The following is a 20,706-nucleotide window of genomic DNA, read 5'->3' as shown; positions in this document are numbered from 1 at the left end:
CTGGTGTTTGTCCTTTGTCTCAAGCTGTAAGCAAAAGCGGGAAGCCATTTTCTGAGGCATGTTAAAGTATTGCTATGACTCTCAGGTGACTAAATACCTCTGCAAATAAATGTGAAAGTTCTGGGGATGTGATTTACTGGTTTGTAAATGGATTGAATTTCTGCCTTGTGGAAGAAAGCGAGACAAACTATAAATTCACTAATAAAAAGTGAAGTTTCACTGTTTCTGTTAAAAATAATTTACATACACTATTATTTGTCTCTGTGTTCGCATAAGGAACACTAAATATAAATATTACCATGGTCTGGAGAAGAAGCATGTGGTAGAGGAGGAAGGGTGTGTGTGTGAAAGAAATGTATTTAAGTCCATTGCCTGATCCCAGCCCACTTATGGCTGACACACAGTGCTGAGGAAGGACCTGGGTAGGGAGAAAAGATTGTTCATGGGTTAAGTTACACATGTGCTCATTAGGAACCATTCCTTTGCAGGATGAGGGGAATGTATTAGTGCCTCGGCTTATGTTCAGCATTGCCAGAGCTTAGAAAACTTCATTAAATCTTTGTCTTATGAAAGAAGGACTCTGTTGGAAAGGCAATGAGTAAGGCTGGTATATGGAGATGCATGTAAAATGGATAACACTTTTTGTTATAAATAGTTCTTAATGCACCTTGGTATTTACACATAGCTTTATTCTCTGGGCACCCCACTGGTGAAAGACATGCCAGTATAACAACGTATTCGAGGGAAGCTCTGCGTTATTTTCATTAGATCCAGTCTGTGTGGTAATTCTGTTTCTTGGTCTGGCTTCGTTATCGTTTCACAAACACAAATGCCGACAGTCACAGAATTTGCATTTTCTTTTAGCCTTTTGTAACCCTTTGCCAGTGTTCCACAGCATGAGAGCACGTTTTCCTCTGCCAAGGAGAATTAAAGTTAAAACTACTGATTTTCGTATTTAATTTTTTGTCTAGTTTTGCAATTTTTTAAAACTATCTCCTGTAGAAGCCACTTTATGCAGAAGGCGAAAATAAAGCCAATTGCCATTCAGGAGGACAGGCTAGCTTTCTAGTTTCTATGTCTTAAGGTTCCTATGCCTTAAGAATTCTCTTTAAGACACAAGGAATGATTGTCACAATGGACAGTAACGTTTCTCGTAACAGTAGATTCTCAATCACATCAAGGTTTTTTAGTTGTTTTGTCAACATACATGCAGAACTAATCACATGAAGACTTGCTTTATCTGAGAAAAGACAGACAAAAAGTCTATTTTTTTAATATAAGTAAGTCTGTTGGAAAGATCCTAAGCTTACTTCGGGACCACTTGACATGCCTCTACGTAGGGAAAGATGTTGTCAATGCCATGAAGTCTTTTCAGTCAAACCTGGTCTCATGGTGCAATTTAGTCTGCTGTTAATAGCATCTGATGTAACAGCGTGGTGGCAGGTAAACTTTTGAATGACATCTGTTCCTAACAATCCTGTGATTTTGAAGACTTAGACATTTGGATCCTAATTCTACTGTATTTTCAATTGTTTCTCCATTCATATGATAATCAGGCTGCTTAGTTGCTAATTATTATCACTGTTTAAAGAATGCAGAGAGCAAAAGCATGTGCATGGCCAGACGCTTTTAAAGATTTAAGTAGTAAGATGATAAAGCTAAAAATTCACAGCCCATCATGTGCTGCATGATGATTAAAAAGCAGCTAAGCCCTTCTTGTCAACCTTTTAGCTAAAAGAAGAAAAAGTCTGTGTTTGTAAGCAACGTGCTAGCATTTTAACCAAGAGATGAATGTCAGCATTTCCATAAATCTCCAATTTAGAAAATTAAAATACTATAGGGACCATAAAGCGCTGAAGCTGATGTCTACTTTCAGTTCTGTGCTGCTGTAGAAGACAGACTGTCAAGGACGTTCAGTTTAATTGCTAGGGGAAGGCAAGCACACAATTAAAAGAATGAATAATGTGAGTGGTAAGGGTTTCATGTTCTACGTGGAGTCGACTTGTAAACTCCTTCCCTCTCCCTTTCCTCTTTCATCTTTCTACTTTTGCTTTAGGTTTTTCCATCTGTCTCTCTCCCTGCCTGCTCTTACCCACTCTTCCTCGGCAGCTCTGAGTCTGCTCTACTGCAGGTAATTGTGGCAGCTGGGACAGGCAACGTGTGCATCTTCCCTGGTAAATCTGGCTTCACTCGGGCTGCTTGCATTTGTGCCTTTTAATGAGCACCTGTTGATTTGAAATCTGTGGCCTTAGTCAATACGTTACCTCAGGATGAGTGTCTGTGATGCCTTTCAGTTTTCATCTTCTCCTGTGCCAAACAATGCTTTCCTACTGACACCGCAGCGTAAATAGGCCATTATTTTCTGGAACTTTCCCATTACAAACTGATTTGAAGATGGACAATGACAAGCGAGCTGACTCCTCTGCCTGCTCACCTCTGTTCTAGTTATGTTTTTGCAGCTTTTTCCTATCATCTTAAAAGTGTTGGTTCATACTTATTATTTTTGTTAGTCTGCTGTGTGCGAATGTTTCAGCCTGGAGGAAGTATGATTCCCGCAGAGCTGAGCAAAGAAGCATTGGAGGAAACTGCATTTATGAGACAAGATAGGGAATAGATTATTCTGCCCCAATTTGACTTTGGCTTTCCCTGCTTGTGTGTCCATGAAAATAAAAATCCAGTGAAACAGGCTGGAAGAAAAAAATTAAATGTCAGGAACAGGCGAAGTTAAGAGGTGATAAGAAAGAATGTAATTATGTTGTTGCCGACTTCAGAACACGTTACGTGCCTCACCATCGCATAGAGTAGTAAGATCAGTTAGTTTTCACACAAGAGGGCGCTCTTGGAATTTTAAAAGATACTCGGCTCTGGTAGAGCTCTTTATTTTTTAAACATGCATGTATATTTTAATATGCCATTTTCAAAGCTCTCCTGATTTCCTAAGGCTCGGTCTGCTGCCTGGAGAAGTGCCCCTTTCCTTCTGTATTTACCTTCACAACGATTAGGACAGACGCCTATTCGTGTTACACCTTCTAACCACTCAATCTGCTGGGTGGGAAGGGATGATTGGCAAGGAATCTGAGCAGCGCAACCAGGAAGATTTTGATAAGAGTTATGTAAATGGCAGGCAATCACTTCTGTGTAAGATGTGGTATTTGCATGCTGTCAGTCAGTGGTGTGACCTAGTTGCAGGTTACTGACAAAGCAAATCCTCGTATTGGCAAAGTACTTATTACAATTTCAGTATCTGGAGAAAAGCATCTGCTTTTAGGGTAATGTAGAAAGGGGGAAAAACACAACTTAAAACCAGAATCTCTCCAGAAAATCATAGAGCGTTGTTTTGTAAGGGATTTTTTTATACAGAAAGCAGTGTCTTCAGTTGTGGTCACTATGTTGGGTACAGTCAAAACACGGCGTAGGAGATGTGGCCGGTAGCTGAAGAACTTGCAATGCACTAATCGAGGATGGTGACAGCTGGGAAAGGTGGAAATGCCATTTCCTACTGAGTTCATCTCATCTGTCGTCACCTGGGTATGATGATTTTTGAATGTGCACTGGCCTGGTTACAATTCAGACTGGATGCCATAAAGCTCAGAGGCTGTGTAGGTCATTGGCACAGCCTGTTGATACATTTCTTGCCACAGAAACTGGGTTTTATGTTGGTGAGAGAAGGCCCAGATTTCTGGGAAGATACATATATTAAATTTGGTTCTGGCTTTTTGGAGCTTATGGGATCAGGTTCTTCCACTGTCCTGAACTGCAACGTTTTTTCTGGAGTTTCTCATCTCCTACAGTTTGCAAAGGGAGAACACTTGCTATATGACATACAAACCAGATTAAACCATGTTAATACATTTGTTTTGGCATGTAGTATTCTGGGCTCCTTGTGAGTGTTAGGCAGACGGTGATTTCTCCTAATGCCTCCACGTGCAGCTTGGTGCCCTCTCTTTCAGAACAGCAAACCGTGGAGGGCAGCCCTCTCCCATATCCCCACTTTACCTTCTGACTGAGTTATTCTTCCTATTGCAGAATTACCACATAAATAGCCATAAATAATCACATTACTAGTGCTATAGCTGCATAGTTCTGGTAAGTTTGAGGATATTTTTCAGTGTCTATAAAAACAAATGATTGCTTTTAGTAAGGTATTTAACATTCAACCTCTATTTTTCCCTGGTAATGAATTCTGTGGCCCAGCAAGCTAATGTGTTAAAGAGTATTTGCTGTTAATTCGCTTGCTTTGCTTCTTATCTTCTGTCTTTCAGAATCAGTGACTACTCTTCTTCTGTTCACACACTTATGGGTCTGGAAAGGACTTGTCATTGCCTCTGTGATCCTTGCACTAGGGCAAGGTCAGCTGTATTGGTCATCTTGGACAGGTGATTGTCTTAACTAGTTTTGGACACCTTCAATAAGGCAGGCTTTGCAGGCTAAACTATCGCACTTCATTACTCTTAGGAAATGCTGCCCTTGTCAGTCTTGCTCAAACTTAATCCCTTTACTGCTTGTGTTGTCCACCTGGCATGAAGAACAGTAGCCTTTTATGTATTTGAAGCATATCACCTTGTCATCTCTCCTTTGAATTAATTAACTTATTTACCCTAGCCTTCCTCATATTTCTTTAAGATTTCTGATCTGATCATTCTGATTGTTGTCTGGATTCCTTATTTAATTCCCATTTTTTTTGATATGTGGTGCTCAGAAGTGGGACTAATAGTTTAGCTGATGCATTACAGTCTTGCGGTAGAACAAAAGTATTTTGCAGCTGTTTCTGTATATAGATCCTGTAAGATGTGTACTTTCTGTTAGAAGGCAAACAGAGGCATTTCTTTAATTCTAAAATAATCTTCAGATCTTTTCTAGATGTGTATTTCAGTTTTGCTGCTTTCTTGCTCTTCATCAAACAACCCATCTGATGAATTCAGTCTTAGCTTTCCTCAAACTTCTCATTTTTTTTCTATGTGCTTCAGCCATAAAAATCCAATTCTTCTATTTGTTCTAAAATTGGAATATCATAACTGACTTTACCATTTGTCACTTTAATAGCATCTTAACACTTCCAATATTTGTCACTTTGCACAATGTAAATTGATCTCTTTATTTGATCATTAATCCACCTTGAATGTAAAATGTAGTGTTGTGTGGCTTTTTTTTTTCCCGATTTGAGGCCCAGGCAAGAACAACAGATGAGAAGCAGTCAAAATGTTAATGTAATTTTAATTTACTTTGAGTTCAGCCCTAGCGAGATCTATTTCTAGAGAATGACCTTCATTTTGGTCCCTGCGGTGAAGAAATCTTTTGTAGGCAACTATAGGCCATAATATACCAGTGTTTTTTAAGCAGAATTCCCCACTGATTTCTTCAGGGAATTTCTCTTAAAATGTGACATCACAGCAGAGCTCGCTCTAGTTACGTATAGCAAATGAGAGGATGCAGTTCACTTCCATTTTTGAGTCTGTTGTCTAAGCTCCAGTGGCCACTAGAGGGAACGAGAGATCCCAGGCTGTTTCCATTTCAAAAGAAATATTTTTTTTCCTCATTAGTTTCGGATTCATCTCTGAGAAATAACTGCTAATCTATATTAGCTCATCTTTTTATGATAAGAACATTTAGCATGTGCATAAATGTTTCAAAATCTCAGCTCCACTCTGTGTTTGCTAGCTCTTCAGCAGAAATCGGGTAGGTCCCACAAAAAACAACAATAAAAAACCTTACAGGAATTAAAAAAAAAAAAAAAAAAAAGGAAAAAAGAGGGGTGTCTGATTAGAGAGGTGCGTTTTTTTTCTCCCTCAGAGAACATTAGAGCTACTGGCAAAATATTGGATTAGTGTTGCAAACTGTCAGGGCCTTCATTTATAATACTGTCAGACTGTTTATGCCAGCCACTAATGACTACAGAACAGTAGGCATTTTATGTTACTGAAAAATCTAAATTACATTCCAGACAGGTTGACACTGATGATCCAAAGTGCAGGTTTGCAAGATGATAATTCCTAATCTCAATAGAAAAGAGGTGTCAAATACAATTTTACTGAGGGACTGATTGTAATTTGCCTTTTAACTCTAGGATGCTACAGAAACAATCCCCTTGATTCAGCTCTTAGTGTTTTCTGTTCACTTTTTGTTCTGCCTGCACACAAGCAAGTGTACCTAAGCTCATGTGTTCCTCTGAGTTACTAGTTACCCATTCTCTGTAAGCATGATTTAATCTTAAGCAAGCTCAATATTTTATTAGTTTTAGCTGTCATTAATCCTGAAGATGCATCAGATGCATGGGGATATTTGAAATAAATCCATATTTCACGAAATGGGGGCTTCCCTTATAAAAAAAAAATAAAAATAAAAATATGCATAATCTAGGCTTGTAAAAGGGGTAACAGGACAGGAAACAAAAAATCCTCCTTGATTGAAATAGGTTATAAGACTCAGTAAAGTCTCTTGTTTGTTTGTTTGAAGAAAACTGGGGAAAAACTCAGTTTTGAAGACTTCAGATCCTACGTGTACTTCCCCAGAAGCCAACAGGCCCACTTGTGTGAATAGAAATTGAGATGGGCCGTTCATCAGTGGTTTGTTTGTCCTTCGTGTGTCCAGAGCGATATTGTGCTAAGTGGTTTAGGATCTTAAAATAAATAAATAAATGAAAATCTAGTGTTACGTACTGCAATACCTGTTGAAGCTCATACAAATTCCGATCTCAAAGTGCTTCAAAGAACAAACATCCTGAGTGTCTAATACAGCCTACACAATAAATCTAAAAGCTTGTTTTAATGCCAGTTTTGATGGGGGAGGAGGAGTAAAATCGGGGGGGAAGTCCCAACAAGAAATCCAAATAAAGAGAGATTTGGGGGTGTTTTGGTAGCAGCTAGTGTAATCATGGGAAGTGGTTAGCATGCTGTTACAGCCTTTTCAGGATGAATAATGTTACACTTAATAAGAGGCTTAGGATGAATTTACTGATTAAAAACAAGCTTTTATAAGGTCTTCAGTGTACACAGTGCTTACTGGCACTGGACCAAACAATCTAAAAGAAATATGTGCATACCCCGAAATAAATAACTTCGAGCTGTCTTATGACTTTCAAAATACATACTAATTTAAGAAGAATAGATCTAGACATCTCTTGCCCTGAAATAACTCACCTACCCTCAGTATTTGCACAGTGTATGTTTGGATCACTTCTGAATATTAGCATGATCCAAATTGTTACCCTGTGCAAACATTTACTAAGGCAGTGTGAGGTATATTCTGTAGTTTGACGGAACTTAAAATGCCAATTAAAAATGATGACTTATTTAATGTCAACAGGCCATACCCTGCAGTGCTTACTCAAGCAAAATTCTAATTGACTCCAGTGGGAGGTTTGCTGAAGTAGGAACAGCGGTGAGGAGAGGAAGAGGCATAAGGAGAGGCACGACCTCAAATATTACCCCAGGCATCATAAGGAGAAGCATTTTGTATTTCCTAGAACCGACGGGGAACCTGCCTCCCTTAGGGATGAGGATTGAGAGTGGGGATTTCTGTACATATCCAGAATTCCCTGCAATTGCAATTCCCTTTAGGAAATATTTTTGTTGAAAGCTGACTTTTCATCAAAACTATAGATTTAATGACAATGAAATAACTTATGAGCTTGTATTTGTTTTTCCAAATGGATATGAGATGATGAAATGGGGGGGAGGAAAGGAGATGAGGTAGCATTAAAACGTAAACACAAGAAATCCAAGTGTTTAATTCAGACATATTTTGCAAGAATCTTCTCTTTCAAGTGTCTTCATTTAGAAAATTTCTTCCAATTTTATAAAACAAAAACTCTTAAATATTTGATCAAGAACCAAGGTATATAAAAGAAAAATGAAGTGGCAAATGAACAAAAACAACAACAAAGATAATTTCCATCTCTATTAGGCTTTATTTAGGGGCCTTCTGGTTCTCACTGTCCTACTCCCACTAGCCAGAAAAAAATGTTCTTTTTCCTTGTGACCCAATAAGATATAAGAAACATCTTTTAAATGATTGTTCATCTCTATCCGTTGTTCTTCTCTCTTCATTATTTGAATATTATTTTGTGCTTTTTGAACTCAGAGAAACTCTGTGCAAGTCTTTGGTTGTTACTACTAGAGACGTTCTCTAGACAGACAAGCTGGAAGGGTTCATCAGTGGCTTTATTCCTAAATGTTTTTGACAGTAACAAAAACCCTGGAGAGCAAACTGGATTGATTACTATTGACTGATAGGTTAGTCGGTTTGTTTTTTTTGCAGGTAGCAAGTTACTCTGTATTCAGACTGTAAGTATAAATTACAGTATTTTGGTTACCTTTATTTTTTAAAAAAACTGCTTTAATTTAGTAGACTTCTTGTACAATTTTTACTACTACTAAATATGAATTTGGCAGGAAAAAAACACTACTGCAGGCTGATACACAATGACTGATGCGGTAAGGAGCTAAACCAAGGGAAATGCATCTGGACGTCTTGAAAGATAAGAGAATTTCATACGTTTGACCTTCTCTTTGTAAATGTACATATATAAACTTTACATTTACATAAGTGGCTAACAAATTAATTTGTAATGGGTTATATACGTCTTTAGTAACTTCTGTTCTACCTTCTCCACCTTGTTCTCATGCAACAGAAATGCTTTAAGAACAAAGGGAATGAAAACTGTATTGTCCTTTTGCAGAACTTTGCCGTGTATTGCCAGAGGTCCTGGCTCTTCTGCTAATGTACTACATCATTGTCAGCAAGTGATGTCTTGCTTGGTTTTATCATTTCTATGGCTTTACCTTTTAAAAAAAAAAAAAAAAATTGTCTCCTGGATTTTCCTGCTGCCTTTTGAATTTTCCTAGTTATCCTGAGGGATAATTAGATGATCTACATATGGAACAAAAAAAATACTGTTTAAGTGCAGCTATTGTTTTGGTGGTAGAGGATGTGAGATAGGCATGTCAAAGGAACAGGGCAGTTACAGATGTGTTCAGTGCAGGTTCCTCTCTATCCTTTCTGTTCTCCACATAGAGAATAGAAGTATTTCATTACCAAAGACTTTTCACTGGGTAACTTAAAAGGAGGACTGGCAAGCTGCTCATTGCATAGAAGCTCGTAACTTGATTTTAACTTGACCGCTGTGGTTCTGCTCTGTCATGAGCGCATGTCTTTAGCGTGGAGTTGTCAGGAGAGCTGACATTTATTTAGGTGCCTGGTAGTCAGGGAACATTTCATGTAACAGATGTGTTTTTGGAGATCAATCTTTCTATTGGATTTTTGCATCCTGTATCTGAAAACTTAATTTATTCTATCAAGAACTGATTTAAATAGACTTTCAGACTAGGGCCAACTTTGATCTGTCAATGACTTAAAACCTAAACAGGTTTCTCTTTCTATCATATTTTTTCACAGATGTACGGTAGTTTCAAGTGCTTAAAAAAAACCACTGATTTAAATATTCTCTTACTCCTAATCTTTCTGTTGGTTCCCGTAATTCAGCAGTGCAAGGGAAATGATGAAAACTCTGCACTACTTTTCTCTCTTTTAATGGTTGACTTCAGCGTAAAGTCAGATTTTTTTTGCCTTTAGTCCTTAGTTGTAGCTGACTTCCACTAGAGCTGTGTGTGGAGACTGAGTGAGTATTCAAAGACTTAATTGTGTGCATGGATGTCTGTAGGGCAACTTACTGCTGCAGTGCTTTTGCTGACACTTTTTTCCCCCTAGTACTTTTGTGATCATAAAATCAAGGGCGTTCATAAGTGTGTTCTAGGTGGTTCTGGGGGGTTAAAGTATTTCCAGTTAAAACATATGCCCACTATAGCTCTATCCTACAGAAGGTCTTATGGCCATTCAGTCAGGAAATTCTATGTTTAAAAGCCCCTTGAAGGCTGTGACCCACTGCCAAGCTGCTCGTTCAAATGCAGAGGTCATTCTTGGCCTTCCAGGATGCAGGTAAAAGTATTAGCTCAACTAATAGCAAAGATGATTGGATAGTATTTTCTTAATTCCTTTTTTTTTTTTGTTATAAAAATTTGCTTCTTGGTAACTATCTTGTATCTTTTTACAGGGTCCACACACATATATATTAACAGAAATGCCTTTAAATGAATTTTGCTCTCCTGAAGTGCAGCCTATTTCCAAGACCTACGCTAAGTGAAAAGCATCTTTCCAGTAATGACTGTAGGGAGAACAAACAAACAGAAGATTGAACTCTGCTTGTGACGGTCCCTCCTCACAAAGGAGGACACGTGGAATTTGTTCTCCCTGTTGTTTTTACAGCGTGGGCGCTGGTGGCTGTTCTCTTGTGCTCTGGTTGTGCACTTCTGCTGTTTGCTTTCATCTTTTGATTGTGTATCCTTCTATGTTTCTTAGAGTGGAAATTTTTGTATTCTAGATTTGTTCAGTTTAAAGAATAATTATTATATTTGCTTCATAGTAACTATGCCATCTAATCCATATTAAGCATTGCAACTAAACATGTGGACTAGTTTCCAAGGAAACAGCATTCCCTCCCCGTCCCTGAACCCCTCGTGGAAATTTTGCAAGTGAAGTGTCTCCCTTTAATCGCACTCTGTTGTTGCCATCCTAATCCTGAACTTGGATTCCCAACAAAATTACAGCTTTTTAAATGTTTGCAATGCTGTCGTGAAGTTTACCATGCATTCCAAGTGATTTAAGATACTTAAATGGTATTGGAACAAATTACTGCCTTCATTATGACAAACAACAGACGAGTACATTATACAACTTAGTCTCAGCTTCTTTAACTAAAATACTGTGATTGTTTTCCATCCAGTAGTTCTGTAATTACTCTTTCTTTATGTTCACTGTAAGAATTAAGCTGGCCTTTTTTTTCCCCCCTCCCCTTCAATGGCACAATATAATTCTTGGCCTTTTTCAGGAGGAGGATCGATTATTTAATTTCTGTATCAACATGAGTAGAATGTTGGTCTAAGCTGGCTAAAATTTGGCAAACATGATTTGCTACCTTCTAGTACTACCTTCTTAGCATCCACCTTTTTTTTTTCATTCTACTGAAAGTTTTCTTGTAGTCCATTTAAAGAAGTTCAGCATATTTGCTAGATTGCTGATAGGATCTAAGCCTGTAACTCTGAGGAGTGTTAAACACCTAACACTTCCATCGCTAAACACCCACTTTGGCATACGGGTTAAGGAAAAGCAAACTTGATGCCTTTGTTGAATAAAGGATCAGGCAGGGTTTTAATTAACGGGTGTTGGTATGTGATTCTCCCTCTGAGGTGTAAACAAGGATCAGAAATGTTGTTGCAGTTTCCCACTATCCAGAAGGGTATCTGCACAAGTCCATTCTGCACGTATTGTTCAGCATGCTCCCAGGTGGCAGTCGTTCCAGCTGTGCTACCTTGCTGGACATGCCAGGTGGATGTTCAGCAGTTGGATCTGAAATGTGGGAGGTTGCACTCTCCTAGCAGCTCTATGTCAATAGGTACATTGACCAACATCACGTTAATTTCAGAGCAACTACCAATACACTAGCAAATTTTGTGTAGGATGCTCTTTTGTGAGAGCCAGTGAAAGCAGTGTCTAGAGAGCTTCCATATTTTGTTTTTTTTTAAAAGAAGGCATAAAATTAGTGCACTGATAAAAGATGATGTTTACAAGAATTGTGATCTGTATTGGCTGCTGTGCAAGAAAAGATTTGTAAAGGAAATTTTGTTGGATACCTCCATGTTGCTGATGAAGTGTTTGGAGTAACCAATGGAGGAGAGCAGAGCATGCTTGCCCAAAGTTTCAGCATTTAGTCAGAGTTTTATATATATGGGATCAGATAACTTTATGAAGACAGATATCCAATGACATACTGCTGGTATTTTGTCAGTGTTTTGCTTTTGAAGGAGCTCTCAATGTAGTATGGCACCGGCATGCAGATGCAGTGGCTGTCTGAACCAGTTGAGTCCGGGACCCGCTGCTCCTCTCCCTCGATGCATGGGCTGGAGCCACCTTCTGAGGATGTAAGCTGGGGAGGACGTGGGGGAGATGGGGATGATATTCTCCTCTGAAGAGAGGAGATACTGAAGTGATCCCACATTGTCAAAAGAGGATTGTTTTTGTAGAATTGTCGAGAAAAGAAATTTGTACTTAATATAAGCCAGTGCTATGTAGACTGTAGAATATGCTGATAAATATCAGAGCTTAGCTTACAAGTCTCCAGAAGTCTGATAAAGTTAAGCATACTTTTCCAAGGACTCTTTGCCATTGCTTTGAATTACTCCTAAGGAAATTACTTAAAGGGCTTGGAGAACTGAGGTGGTAAAGAATGTAGCACCGAAATAATTGATCCTTCTGGTTTATTAGGTTGTGTCCCTGTTGTGGAAGTTTTGTCAATAACAATAACACTGTGGAGATGTCTGTCTGCAGTTAGTCTGCAGCTAGATCAAACATTTCATGGAGTTCTAGCAACATGATTTCTCCTTGAAGAAGGTGATGTATTATTTAATTTGTAACTAAGTCCTGGGACATCTTGAAGCACAGCACTGTTATTTATCTTTTGATTCCAGGCGAAAGTCCACTGGTTATGTACAATAGTAACCTGAGTCTGTCAATATTTGGCTTGCATGCAGTTGACAATGACTTTAGAATATTTTCAGTGCAGAAAAGACATCACTTTGTAATTTGATTTGAAAGGATAGGGTGTTTGAAGGAACCCTTACAATATAGTGTTTACTGAGTTCTTAAGCAGGCGTTTCTTTTGTATTTTATAACATTTAAGATGTATTAATTTTCAAATACTGGTCTAGCGCATGGAAATACTTTCTCAGTAGGTACCAAAATTACACCACTGTCTTTTGTTTCTGCAGTCATAATAGAAGTCCATTTGCCTGGATATACTGTTAACTCACATACCAAGCCATCCTGCTCAGGATAGCTCTTGATAACTGTTTGGATGCTGAACAGTTAAATTGGTGCTGTGTTGGCACTCTAAATGTTGCAGCAAGCCTATGCAAAAATCTGTTGCTGTGGTGCTGTGCAAGCTTTTCTGCATTAGTAACATCGTGCTAAGTAGTCTCTGATGGTTTCTTTTACTAACCTTCATACGGTGAGGTAAACCTTGAGTTTTAAGTATCTGATTGTGCTGACCTTCACTTCAAGGAGGCTTTTTATTTAAGCTTTTAGCCTTCCATCGGACGGAAACATTATCATCAATAAAAATAAAATAAACATCTAGTCTTGCATTCTCTGCTTACTTGAACAGAACTATTCATAAACATATAGCTCTTAGTTTGGCAACTATGGACAGTCCAATGACTGCATTTACACCTAAAAATTTACTGCAGTGAGGGTCATTCCATTTCGAAAGAAACTACTTGGTAGATGAGTTGGCAAACAGAATGACTTTGTCATGTTTAAAGCAGCTCTGCCAAGAATTGGATGGAAAATGCTTGTTGTCTGTTTGTACCTTTGGAAATGAGAGGCACAGAAGAGGTTTGACTTTAGTCGAATAAAATATGAGACTGTCTTGGTCAATGAAGGAGCTGACATATTCTGGGATATTATTTTTTGTAGCTTCTGCCTTTAAAATGTGACTGAAAAGGGAAGAAATTTGATGACCAGTGGCAGTCAGTGCCAAATTGTCTGATGAGGGATGCAGCCATAAAATGAGGTTACTTTTATGAGTTACTTTTATGAAAGTTCAAAACATTTTTCTTGAAATGCCAATGTGGTGTAGCCCATGTAGCATATTCAAAATATACTATGAATAGTCCAGGACAATATTAAGGAAAGTCATCCTGTGAATTAGAAGGTCAAAGTATGGTGATGGACCTGGAATTTTATTTCTCCCTCTCTTAATCATGCAAAGTTTTTACCAAAGTGCTCCTCACTTCAGTTTGGGCTCTTGTGAATGGGCTCCACTGAGCTGTGCTTAGTGTATCACGTTCGCAATGTATTGATGCTTCAAGTGGGCCTCTGGCATAATGTTTGTATGGAACTCATAAAAGTAAAGCAAAGAAACCCTTTGAGCTGCATGCAATTTAGATCTTACTTGTTGGAACTGAAGACTGGAGGTAATTATGTACTTTTGTTTCGGATTAACTGTTTCCTGTCCTTCCCAAAGGGAATAATCTTTCCCTGCCTCTTCCTTTGTACAGCAATTTATTTTACTTACTCCTGCACTTTCTAAAAGGAAAGAACAGTAGGAAGGAAAGGGAAACAACCTTTGCTTTCCAAATGCTTGGGGCATGACACTGTCTGTTTTACTATGGCTGAGAAGCACTCCCTTGTTACAACTGCTCATGATCTACATCCAAAGTAATAGGAGGGACCCAGGGGGTAAAACTTCAAGGCTGTTCTGAACTGCAGAAGATGGCATGATCCAGAACTGAAAAACCTTCCTAGAAGTTTCCCTGTGAAACTCCTCTGCCGAAACTCCTCTGCCACTTGCAGTAAAGGAGATCTGGTTCTAGTCTTCCACTGTGTGAGGTTCTTTTTGGTTTTGTTGTTAATGAGAAGTTTAGACCCACATAGCCTCAAATTTGTGTTAGGTTCAGGGATATTTCTGTGGTCACATTGGCAAAATACTCAGGGTGAGATTAAGTTTTTAGTTGGTAGGGTTGATTGTTTATGAATTAAAACAAGGGAGGACGTCTCTGAGAAGAGGGGTAAAAACAAACAAAAATCTCCCCACGTTCTTAGCAGTATTGTCCAATCTTGATGATTTTTGTGCCTGGAAGTGTTGCAAATTACTACCTGGCAGCACATACTAAATCTGTGTGTGGTAGCTGACGGATTAAGCACTAGGGATTCCAGCAGGGATTAGGCCACACATTCTGAAAGTGCAGATGTCACTCCTGTTTTACATCACAGAGCTGAGTTTAGCTGCCGTATGTTTCACATAAAAACAGGGGCTGTTATATCATCCCAGTCTTCCCTTTTTTTCCCACGCTATCCCACTTTCTCATTTTATTTGCTTCGCATTGGTGTTCTTGGCACTGTTTGTCCTCGTGGAGATTGAGTGCTAACTGCTGCAGTAGCAATGCGAAAGCAATGTCAGGCTGTGAGCCCACTGCGTGAGCTGGGGAGGTCGCCTCTTGGTTGAGTCTGAGAGAGGAGGAAAAAGAGCCAGGAGGACTTGAGGGGGGGGAGCTGAAGTGAGGCAATTCAGTGGCAGAATAAAAGTAGGAAAGCAGAAATGGAAAACTAAATGAGACATAAGTTTGGGAAAATTGTCCTGTCTCTGATACTTGTCAGAGCTGCCATCTTTCAGTCAGCTTACTTGTAGTTTGCTCGCGCTCACGTAGCTTACTAGATAATGTGTTTGTATATTCATCTCAGATGCACTTTACAAGTATGCATATGAATTCATGTAGAACAATTAAAAGTCATAAAAGAAATATGTCCTGCCCTGAGGTCTTGAAATCGATGTGGGGAGAATTGAGCTACATGCATAAACGCAGCAAAGGGAGAGAAAGAATTCACTTTCACCAACCGAAAGCAAGACTGCAGCCAAGTCTGAGCAGAAGCAGCCGCATGTAACTGATTGCTGCTAGTCAGCAGTGCAGCAGGACCTACTGAACAGTAACAAATACTGCTAATAAGTCTAGTAATACCATCAGGAACAGGCCTACACTTTGTAGCAAATATGTCATTAGTGACTCTTGTTAGTTTTCACTGTGCTCGAGGGATGCAGCGTTGGAACAGTGCCCTAGGGAGACAGTGGGCTTACATCACCACGAGTGTTTAAGGAGAAAGGGGCTACTTCTCTTGAAATACTTGCTTTGCTCCAGTTTTGGGAGATGCTTTTTAAAGTGTAGGTACCGGCTGCGTGGAATTAAAGGCTCCTCAGGCTGTTTCTTTCCTTCAGGGAAAGCTTGGAAGAAAATAGGAGTAGTTTTTGTTACATGGAGCTCTGTGTTAATATGACAATGACGTTATATTTCTTGCATCAGGGTTTCCACTAATTGCCTGCCAGGAATGAATTCTTCTTCTGCACTCTGCCCCTTCCCCGTACATATTTTAACTTTGGTGAGAGCAGGCTTCCTTGTGAGCATCAAACCCAGGATGTAACTGGCTTCTGGATAAGAAGTAGGTCAGGTCAGTGTAATCACCAGGAAGCTGGTACAGAGAATTCCCTTGTGTGTCTCGGCACGGATTTGCTTGCAGGCCTGTGATCATTCAGGTTTCTCCTCTGGCTTAGCCCTGCAGGGGCTCTGGGAGCGTTTCAACCTTGTGCTGCAGGTGTGGTGTGGAACTACCTGGGCTTCCCTCTGCTCCTTAGTTCCTAGCCATTGCAAAGGTGGTGTGTGCCACAGGTGCTTTGGCGGCTTCTTCTCTCTAGTTACAGCAGACCAGGTATTTCACTACTAAATGAAATTGTGTTCCTTGAGTCTTTCAGCTTGACGTAGCTTGTTCGGGTGCAACCTGGTTGTGTATCATGCAGAGGTCAGACTGGATCAGCAGCCAGAAGGATGGGTCTGCTTTGTCTTAGCCATCTGTGTGTCCTGCTATGCATGGAGGGCTTAACATTTTAAGGCTGACTCTGTTTGGGGAACTGAAATTAGCATTGTTTTCTCCCACGTAGCCCCCTATGTCCAATCCTTATCATGATTCCAAGGACAAACTGGATGTTTTGCCAGTGTTTTCTCCAGACTGAGATATCTTTGAAGAATTAGTGTTTTCCACCTGGCTGTAACAGGTGGAAGCAGAACAACTCTTCCAGCAACTTACCCACAAATGTCTGCCAGGAGAGCTTAAATTACTAAGCAAAGAGTCTGAGAAAGATATTTAAGTTTTTCAAATAGAAAAACATTTCTTACTCATATGAAAGCATCCCCATTGCTTCTGAAGATGGTCTTTTCTTTCTTCAAGTACTGCAGAAGCAATTCTGAATGGGAGAGATCCTCTAACATAATAATATTAAAGGGATAGGAAACGTGATATTTTCAGCTTCTACTCTGCTCAAACTCTAAAACCTAGTCCTGTCTTGCAGTTCTGAAGCATGCATAAGATGGAAGAATTATTAGAAACTACTTCTGCCTCAACTCATGCTTTTCCCTAACCTGTTTTATTTGGGTATAATTAGGAAGCATGGGTTGCTGTTTTGTTGTTTTCATTGTTTGGTTATTTTTTCTTCTTCCTTGGCTTTTCACAGACTGTAGGTTCCTTGAATAACAAATGACATTCTGATGTTGTAAAATAGCTTTGGAAAAGACTTCAGAATTCCTCATTTGTGGACTGCAGTATTAATTTAATCTAGTACTTAGAAAATGAGATTTTAAACTAGGTAGCTCTAGTGCTGTAAGCACATTCTTGGGTCACAGCCAGACTTCATAGTTTCCCCAAAACATTTACAAATGCACGGAGCAGATCTGTGTGTGATTAATACTGTTTTTATCCAAAGCAGTGAAGTCCAATTTCTTGTAAATCTTCCATATTAGTGTGCTTTAATAGTTAGTCAGGGATGCGAACAGAAGAACCCTGTAGCTGGATGAGTAATGAAGCATAGCTGCGCAAAGAAAAGACACGATGCAAATCAGCAGGGACTGAAGTGGGACCTCTGGCACCCAACCCCCATCTGTGTAATTTGAACAAAAGAGGAGCTCCTCTAGCAGAAGTGAGCTGTTACCACAAACACCAGCTGCCAGCAGAGGATGGAACTGCACACCTGAGATGTGCGTGCAGCACAGGGAGCTGTGATGGCACCTGGGATCCACACCCTGCAGTGGGGACACACTGATTGCTAAGACCACATACTGTTCAGGTTTTATTCTCTCCCATCATTGAGCACTGTCTGGAGAAGGATCCCTGAATGCTACCATGAATGCAGCCATATTAAGCCCTCAGTTGGGAACCTGTCCTGCCCTTTTTTTCATATGAATCAGCAGTGCTGAGAAAAATGCATCATTCATCTTGTCTTTATTACACATCTAAAATTTTTCTGTGTGTGTATATATATAAATGAACGCAAGTCAAGGAAGGGCAGAACAAATTGGTGTTATAAGGACTGGAAACCTATCTGACTTTGAGCATGTTAATTTTTCACAGTTGAATTCTTGTTGCTAGTGACCCAAACTTTTGATTATTTTTTTTGAAGTAAGCCTGAATCTTTCCTTTCAGAGAACAAGAAATTCTTGATAGAATAGACTTTAAGAGAACTCTGCCATTTTCTGCTGTAGTCTGCTGATGAAGTCTCAAGAGCATGTTTTGCCATCTCTGCTGGTCCCAGTCATGACTTGGTTTGTTATGAACAAGCTCACTTGCTTTTTTGTGAACTATGTTCCAGATCTCTGCAGTTTGTTTATGAATAAATTTGTGTATGCTTAAACAGACGTACCTTTGCTGCCGTGTAATTTGCCTTGAATGACTGACTCAGCCTTCAAAGATAGCTGAAGTAAGGCCTTCTCCTTTAAGGGCTGACATTCAACATGTCTTTAAACGAAGTAACGTGCAAAATGTGTGCTTTTGTTTGGTTTTGAGTTTTGATTCTCATTTTGGTTTTTCTGCTCACCCAGTATTGAATAATTTAGGAAGTCTGACCATTTAGCCAGCTCCCAGTAGCAATCTGTAGGTATCTTCCTACATTGCCCTAATTTCTGTAGTGAGCCATGGATGCTACGTTCCCACTCCTTAGGCTGGACAACATTATAGGAGTTACTGCTGTTCTCTGGGATCATCCCGTACCTATCTTCGTGCTAGAGGTCTGCATAGCATCAGTTGGGTACATTTCTAAATGTGTGAGTTAATATTTAGAGACTTTTTCTCAGTGACTGGCTACTGAGATTCACTACATGGCACTTTGTGCCCTTACCTCATACCTCTGGTGTGTGTGTGGAAGGTCTTTCTGTTCCTGGGAACTCAAATTACTGGGAAGGAAAATCATCCTGAAAAGGTGCTGGGTGCAAGAGCAAGTAAACTTTTCTGTTCTGTGATTTCTTTGATTCTATCTAACATCTCCTTTGATATGGGCATAAAGCTGGTTCAGCCGAGTTTGACAAACTGAAGACTTAATATTACTAAATATTACTGCAAGACTGCCATATTTTGATGCAGCAGGGTTGTTCTGGATGGGGAGTCAGGTGTACATCAGTCTTTTTTTACTGTCATTATTATTAAAAAAAAAAAAAAAACAACAAAAAAAGTCTCTGGTGATTTATGATCTCTTTCCACTAGAATAGATTCTTGTCCTTGAACCAAACTTTTCACGCACAAACACTATTGCAAGGCATTTCTTTTCAATCAGGTGCATATTTTTCCTCTGGCGATGGTGACCTTCACACACAAGGTACCGACTGTCCCTTTTATAGGAATGATGCTTCAAGCCCCATCTCACTGGCATCACCTTGTGCGATTGCCTTTTTGTTCACGTAGTGCTTCAAGGTGGGATGATTGGTAATAAGCTTCATGCTATCTCTGATGGCTGTATCAAGCTGAAATAGACGTATCCATGCTACATCTTTATTTCACATCTGATGTGTGTGTCATAGGAACCCTTGGCTTGTTTTAGCACTGCGAGGAGCACCTGTTCACTTGCTTTAACTGAAGGCAGCGATTGTGTTGTCTGTGTGCTTTCTGAAATTTCAGAATTTATATTTATTCTTTGGTGTTCTTATAGAAAACTGTAACCCGTGTTTCAGTTTCACTAGTATTTAATTTGATTTGTTGGACAGTAGCTTTGCATCATTTTCTTGCATAATCCTGAGGAAAACAGCATGGTGCAGTACATGGAGTAAGGTTCACGTTGTATTTAATTGTCTGGACTTTGTGCATGTCTCATTCATTCTCTTTACTGATTCCTGTACTGCTTTGTGAACACGGCACTGTATTAATGTCATATGTGCAGAATGTTACCTTCTGAGCCACTGATCCCTGCTGCTCCCTACTTCAGTGTGGTGCATTATTTTCTTGTCTGGAAGTTGTGACATAATTATTCTCCTTACCTGAGTTACTGCACGTGACTGATTATACAAAACATTGCCCTACTGTCTTGAGTATTCTTCTTTCCTGTCCTCACAGGGCCTTGTATAAAGCTCGTCTGTGTTTTGTACTTGAGCGTTTGCTTTTTGTTTGCTTTTGCACCTTCTGAGTGCTGGATGAACAGACACTGAGTCCGTACCACTGGTCTCCTATTTGGATGGAGCCTTGCTCACTAGCTTTGCATGTATCTGTAGGTCTAACAGACTTCCTGAGCATTCTTACTTCTCCTATATTTTTATTTCCCCTTAATAATCTGTTGCACAATAGTTTATATTTTTAAGCTTTCATAATAGCTTGACTTGGCCATTGCCAATGCAGGTTGGCAATCTACCAAGGTGCTCTTTCTCTAGATTTGTGGTTATGCTTTGCTGGCATATGACAGGCATTGTGGGGTGAAAAATGTCTCTAAAATTTTGTGTAGGTCCTCCTAGTTTATGCTGAAAAAATCCGAACACTGTTTGGAGTCTGTGGCAGCCATTGCCTATTACAGGTGATAATGTGGCTGCTCTTGTTCTCGCTCTCTTTCTGTCTAGCTTCACCGCAATTTTTCATTGTGATCAGAAGGATTCCCAGTTTCTGACTAAATTCTTTTCATGTCCGTCTGCCCAGTGACAGGACTCTGGTACGTTGCCACGGTCATTGTTTGTTCTCTGTGTGTGCAGGAGCAGGGAGATGTGGTATCCTTAGCTTCTGCTCCTAGGTACCTGAAGGAGCTAATTTCTCTCTAGCACCATGTTCACTGCAGAAGAATAAAGGGAGACAGAGCCAAGAAGTCTA

At 39.6% G+C, this 20,706-nt stretch overlaps 1 protein-coding gene across 3 annotated transcripts in view; it reads left to right on the top strand.

The window, feature by feature from the left end:
• ST6GALNAC3 (ST6 N-acetylgalactosaminide alpha-2,6-sialyltransferase 3) overlaps positions 1-20,706 on the top strand; it is a 219,097-nt gene that overhangs the window by 27,312 nt on the left and 171,079 nt on the right. The window contains exon 1 of one of the 3 annotated variants that reach the window (XM_035538222.2): positions 4,086-4,376. The exons of the other annotated variants lie outside the window; for them this stretch is intronic. The gene's annotated coding sequence lies outside the window, so the exon portion shown is untranslated. Of the gene's footprint in view, positions 1-4,085; positions 4,377-20,706 lie in introns of those variants that run through there. 3 annotated transcript variants of the gene reach the window in all.

Source organism: Cygnus atratus, chromosome 8 (genome assembly GCF_013377495.2).
Source record: "Cygnus atratus isolate AKBS03 ecotype Queensland, Australia chromosome 8, CAtr_DNAZoo_HiC_assembly, whole genome shotgun sequence".
Taxonomy (NCBI): domain Eukaryota; kingdom Metazoa; phylum Chordata; class Aves; order Anseriformes; family Anatidae; genus Cygnus; species Cygnus atratus.
Note: the sequence above shows the minus strand (reverse complement) of the source record. Positions and strands in the feature narration are given on the sequence as shown.